The 6,681-nt window shown below is 35.9% G+C and overlaps 1 non-coding gene across 1 annotated transcript; it reads left to right on the top strand.

Annotated features, from left to right (window-relative positions):
* The first annotated feature begins 675 nt into the window (after window positions 1-675).
* On the top strand, window positions 676-782 carry LOC131815375 (U6 spliceosomal RNA). The gene has a single exon (XR_009347691.1). It is a non-coding gene; the product is annotated as a U6 spliceosomal RNA (small nuclear RNA).
* Window positions 783-6,681: the final 5,899 nt, after the last annotated feature.

The following is a 6,681-nucleotide window of genomic DNA, read 5'->3' as shown; positions in this document are numbered from 1 at the left end:
TACTTGTTTATTGGTCTGTTTTTATGCCAGTATACTTTATTATTTTGAGCATGAGGGCTTTGTAGTATAGTTTCAAATCAAGAAGTGTAATTTCTCTTCTTCATTCTTTCTCAGAACTGCTTTGATTATTTGTTGTCTTTTATGGTCTCATATAAATTTTAGGATTCTTTACTTACTTCTGTAAAAAAATAATATTGGATTTTTTTTAAAGATTTTTAATTTATTTATTTGACAGAGAGAGATGACAAGCAGGCAGAGAGGCAGGCAGAGAGAGAAGAGGAAGCAGGCATCCTGCTGAGCAGAAAGCCTGATGCGGGGCTCAATCCCAGCACCCTGGTATCATGACCTGAGCCGAAGGCAGCGGCTTAACCCACTGAGCCACCCAGGTGCCCCTAACATTCGATTTTTGATAGGAATTGGATTTACAGATGGTTTTCGGTAATATGGACATTTTAACAATGTTAATTCTTACCATTCATAAATATGAGCTATCTTTCCATTTGTGTCTCCTTCAATTTCTTTATCAATGTCATAGTTTATGGAGTACAGATCTTTCATCTTCTTAGTTAAATCTATTCCTAAGTATTTTATTATTTTTGATGCTATTGTGAATTAGATGGTTTTATTTATTTTTTCAGATAGTTCATCATTAGAGTGTTAAAATGCTCCTGTCTTGTGCTTACTTTGGCAGCTCATATACTAAAATTGGAATGATGCAGAGAAGATTAGCGTGATCATGGAACAAGGATGACATGAAAAACTGGGAAGCATTCCATATTTTTAAAAAATGAAACAAAACAAAATTCTTGTCTTTTATATATTGATCTTGTATTTGGAGGCTTTACTAAATTTGTTTATTCAAATTTTTTTGTGAAGTTTTTAGGATTTTTTAACATGTAAGTTCATGTTATCCAAAACAAGAAAATTTTACTTCTTGCTTTTTTTTTTTTTTTTTTTGGAGTCTCTTATTTCTTTGTGTTCCTTGTTTCTCTGGCTAGGACATCCAGTACTATGTCAAATGAGAGTAGTGAAAGTGGACACACTTGTCTTTTTTCTGATCTTTAAAAGGAAAACTTTCAAACTTTTTTTGATTGAATATGAGATTAGCTCTGGGCTTGCAATATGTGTTTTTTCTTTAATGGATTTTTAAAATTTTTTTTCAAAATTTTTTATAAACATATAATGTGTTTTTATCCCTAGGGGTACAGGTCTGTGAATCACCAGGTTTACACATTTCACAGCACTCACCATCACTCACCATAGCACCTGCCCTCCCCAATGTCCATACCCCCACCATCCTCTCCCAACACACCTCTCCCCAGCAACACTCAGTCTGTTTTGTGAGATTCAGTCTTTTATGGTTTGTCTCCCTCCCAATCCCATCTTCTTTTATTTTTCTTTTCGTACGCCCGAAACTGCCTATGTTGCATCTCCACTTCATCATATCAGGGAGATCACATGATAGTTGTCTTTCTCAGATTGATTTATTTTGCCAAGCATAATACCCTCTAGTTCCATCCACGTCATCACAAATAGCAGGATTTCATTTCTTTTGATGGCTGCATAGTATTCCATTGTACAAATATACCACATCTTATTTATTGATTCATCTGCTGAAGGACATTTAGGTTCTTTCCATAGTTTAACTATTGTGGACATTGCTGCTATAAACATTTGGGTGCATGTGCCCCTTCAGAATGCCACGTTTGTATCTGTAGGGTATATACCCAATACTACAAGAACTGGGTCATAGGGTAGTTCTATTTTCAGCTTTTTGAGGCACCTCCATGCTGTTTTCCAGAGTGGTTGCACCAGCTTGCATTCCCACGTACAGTGTAGGAGGTTGCCCTTTCTCCACATCCTCGCCAGCATCTGTCATTGACTGACTCTGAAAGGTGTGAGGTGGTATCTCATTCTGGTTTTGATTTGTATTTCCCTGATGCCGAGTGATGTGGAGCATTTTTTCATGTGTCTGTTGGCCATTTGGATGTATTCTTTGCAGAAATGTCTGTTCATGTCCTCTGCCCATTTCTTCATTGGATTATTTGTTCTTAGGGTGTTGCGTTTGATAAGCTCTTTATAGATTTTGGATACTGTCCCTTTATCTGGTATGACATTTGTAAATATCTTCTCCCAGATAACTTCTGACAGTCATCTTTTGGCTTTGTTAACTGTTTTCTTTGCTGTGCAAAAGCTTTTTGATCTGATGAAATCCCAATAGTTCATTCTTGCCCTTGCTTCCCTTGCCTTTGGCGATGTTCCTAGGAAGAAGTTGCTGCTGCTGAGGTCAAAGAGGTTGCTACCTGTTCTCTCCTCAAGGATTTTGATGGATTCCTTTCTCACATTATGCTTCTTCATCCATTTCCAGTCTATTTTCATGTATGGTGTAAGGAAATGGTCCAATTTAATTTTTCTGCATGTGGCTGTCCAATTTTCCCAGCACCATTTATTGAAGAGGCTGTCTTTTTTCCATTGGACATTCTTTCCTGCTTTGTCAAAGATTAGTTGACCATAGAGTTGAGAGTCTATTTCTGGGCTCTCTATTCTGTTCCATTGATCTATGGGTCTGTTTTTGTGCCAGTACCATGCTGTCTTGATGATGACAGCTTTGTAATAGAGCTTGAAGTCCGGGAATGTGATGCCACCAACGTTGGCTTTCTTTTTCAATATCCCTTTAGCTATTCGAGGTCTTTTCTGGTTCCATATAAATTTTAGCATTATTTGTTCCATTTCTTTGAAAAAGATGGATGGTACTTTGATAGGAATTGCTTTAAATGTGTAGATTGCTTTAGGTAGCATAGACATTTTCACAATATTTATTCTTCCAATCCAGGAGCATGGAACATTTTTCCATTTCTTTGTGTCTTCCTCAAATTCTTTCATGAGTACTTTATAGTTTTCTGAGTATAGATTCTTTGTCTCTTTGGTTAGGTTTATTCCTAGGTATCTTATGGTTTTGGGTGCAATTGTAAATGGGATTGACTCCTTAATTTCTCTTTCTTCTGTCTTGTTGGTGTAGAGAAATGCAACTGATTTCTGTGCATTGATTTTATATCATGACACTTTACTGAATTCCTGTATAAGTTCTAGCAGTTTTGGAGTAGAGTCTTTTGGGTTTACCACATATAGTATCATATCATCTGTGAAGAGTGATAATTTGACTTCTTCTTTGCCGATTTGGATGCCTTTAATTTCCTTTTGTTGTCTGATTGCTGAGGCTAGGACCTCTAGTACGATGTTGAATAGCAGTGGTGATAATGGACATCCCTGCCGTGTTCCTGACCTTAGCGGAAAAGCTTTCAGTTTTTCTCCATTGAGAATGATATTTGCGGTGGGTTTTTTATAGATGGCTTTGATGATATTGAGGTATGTGCCCTCTATCCCTACACTTTGAAGAGTTTTGATCAGGAAGGGATGCTGTACTTTGTCAAATGCTTTTTCAGCATCTATTGAGAGTATCATATGGTTCTTGTTCTTTCTTTTTTTGATGTGTTGTATCACATTGACTGATTTGCGGATGTTGAACCAACCTTGCAGCCCTGGAATAAATCCCACTTGGTCGTGGTGAATAATCTTTTTAATGTACTGCTGAATCCTATTGGCTAGTATTTTGTTGAGTATTTTCGCATCTGTGTTCATCAAGGATATTGGTCTATAGCTCTCTTTTTTGGTGGGATCCTTGTCTGGTTTTGGGATCAAGGTGATGCTGGCCTCCTAAAATGAGTTTGGAAGTTTTCCTTCCATTTCTATTTTTTGGAACAGTTTTAGGAGAATAGGAATTAGTTCTTCTTTAAATGTTTGGTAGAATTCCCCCGGGATGCCGTCTGGCCCTGGGCTTTTGTTTGTTTGGTGATTTTTAATGACTGTTTCAATCTCCTTACTGGTTATGGGTTTGTTCAGGCTTTCTATTTCTTCCTGGTTCAGTTGCGGTAGTTTATATGTTTCTAGGAATGCATCCATTTCTTCCAGATTGTCAAATTTATTGCCATAGAGTTGCTCATAGTATGTTCTTATAATAGTTTGTATTTCTTTGGTGTTAGTTGTGATCTCTCCTCTTTCATTCATGATTTTATTTATTTGGGTCCTTTCTCTTTTCTTTTTGATAAGTCTGGCCAGGGGTTTATCAATTTTATTAATTCTTTCAAAGAACCAGCTCCTACTTTCGTTGATTTGTTCCATTGTTTTTTTGGTTTCTATTTCATTGATTTCTGCTCTAATCTTTATGATTTTTCTTCTCCTGCTAGGCTTAGGGTTTCTTGCTTGTTCTTTCTCCAGCTCCTTTAGGTGTAGGGTTAGATTGTGTACTTGAGACCTTTCTTGTTTTTTGAGAAAGGCTTGTACCGCTATATATTTTCCTCTCAGGACTGCCTTTGTAGTGTCCTGCAGATTTTTAACCATTGTATTTTCATTATCATTTGTTTCCATTATTTCTTTCAAATCTTCTTTAATTTCCCGGTTGACCCATTCATTCTTTAGAAGGATGCTGTTTAGTCTCCATGTATTTTGGTTCTTTTCAAACTTCCTTTTGTGGTTGAGTTCTACCTTTAGAGCATTGTGGTCTGAAAATATGCAGGGAATGATCCCAATCTTTTGATACCGGTTGAGTCCTGATTTAGGACCGAGGATGTGATCTATTCTGGAGAATATTCCATGTGCACTAGAGAAGAATGTGTATTCTGTTGCTTTGGGATGAAATGTTCTGAAATAAAATTAAAAAAAAGTCTGGTCTTACGACCCCATTTAGCTCCTTTTTTTTTTTTGAGTTGTATTTAAAGCAGCATGAGAGAACATGAGGATCTCAAACTTAAAAAAAATAAAAAGGAAAAAATTGAGTTTTGTTGGGATTTAAGATCTTGTCTGCTAGACAAAAACGTTGGCTTTGTTAACATGTGAAAATTAACAAAAGAGAATAAGATAGAATTCTAATAATTTTTGTAGAAATTAAAAATTTCCTCCAACCCAATTACATACAGACCCATTAAGTAAATTCATTCCAATGTCCCAAACCAACCTTTTCTAAAAGTAATGCATCTGTGTAAACAGGGTCAACCCAAGGAATAAATAAATATTATTATTTTTTTCCTGGCTCTTCCACAGTCACATATGGGTATATTGGTAGCAAGCCAATTATCTATCTTATAAGACATGATATCATAAGGAAGGGTATTCTGTCCATTTTGAAAAACTGAAAATCATTGTAATTTTATCTTGGTGCAGTAACTTGAGATGGCAAAGTGTGGGTTATGAATATATTTTAATTTTTTTTACTGGGAAGAAGAGATTATAGAAATATTGGTTATCCAAGAGATACTGACAGGTGTTGAGAGTTGCCAGGTCAATATCCATCTACTTTTTCCTTTAATATCAGAAAGCACTGAGGGATTGACAACAAGGAAACTTAAAACAACCTCAAATATTTTATTGTGTCTTTTCTAGTTACATTGTAACCATATGACAAAGTATCAGTCATACAAGATATCATTCTCTTTTACCTCTATCTTTCTGCCAGAAATGTGGGCTTAATAGTGAGAACTCCAACAGCAATTTTTGCAACTGTGAATAAAAAGCCATGAAAACCTCTAAGATACTTCACTTGACTTTCTTAAGACTCTGAACCAACACCAGAAAACACTCTCTGTAGTCTTCTTGTTAAATGAAAACATATGGTTAAACCACTTTTGACAGTCTACTACCTACAGCAAAATGTAAATCTTAATTGAAATATGTCCTCTCAGCTGTGCTTAAGCAACTGAGTCCTGAGCTTTTCAGGTTTTCAGTCTGAAAGAGTACACCTCTGGTGCTCTGAAAGGGTAGAGAAAGGACACCCTGTTCTCCATATAAATTAAAGAAGAGAAATCTGTGCATTTAAGTGGGCCATATAAAATTTATCAAGCAATTATCTCCTAACTCCTTCCTATCCAAATTACCTGATATGCTCTCCCTACTCCTTTATTCCACGTTACTGCCTTTTCCAGGATTCTGTATCACATCACAACATGTCTTCTTTTATTTCCTTCTTGCAAGCAAGTTTTGTTTTCTCCATCTAAAAAAATCAACAATCATTGTGTATTTCAATTCCCATTTTCCTCAAATGCATTGATTCTTCTTATCTATTACTCTTTTCTCACACTCAGTGTCTTTGTCTTTATGGGGTTTGTACTTTGCTTTTCCCCATCCTTTACTGCCATTATATAATCAAATCTAATAACTTCTTAGAGAAAGTTAAAAATTCCTGCATAGCCACACGTGAACACAAAGTCACTGATTTTTAGCAAACCTATAAGATAGTCAGACATCCATTCAATTTCTTTTTTTTAAAGATTTTATTTATTTATTTGACAGAGAGAGATGACAAGCAGGCAGAGAGGCAGGCAGAGAGAGAGGAGGAAGCAGGCTCCCTGCTGAGCAGAGAGCCTGATTTGGGGCCTGATTTTAAGCTGAAGACAATGGCTTAACCCGCTGAGCCCCCCAGGCGTCCCTCCATTCAATTTCTTAACTGAGTCTCAAATGCATCCTGAGTTCTAACCTAAACCTAAGTTCTACTTCTTACATGTTGTTATATGACCAAATTCTTTCAGTTCAGTATTTTGTAACATTTAAATATTAATCCATTGATGCTTTGTTTGTGTATTTATATGAAAATAATTTGAATACTATAGATTTATTGTTATATTTATAGAT

This window comes from Mustela lutreola, chromosome 14 (assembly GCF_030435805.1).
Source record: "Mustela lutreola isolate mMusLut2 chromosome 14, mMusLut2.pri, whole genome shotgun sequence".
Classification (NCBI taxonomy): domain Eukaryota; kingdom Metazoa; phylum Chordata; class Mammalia; order Carnivora; family Mustelidae; genus Mustela; species Mustela lutreola.
This window is presented reverse-complemented; position numbering and strand designations above follow the sequence as displayed.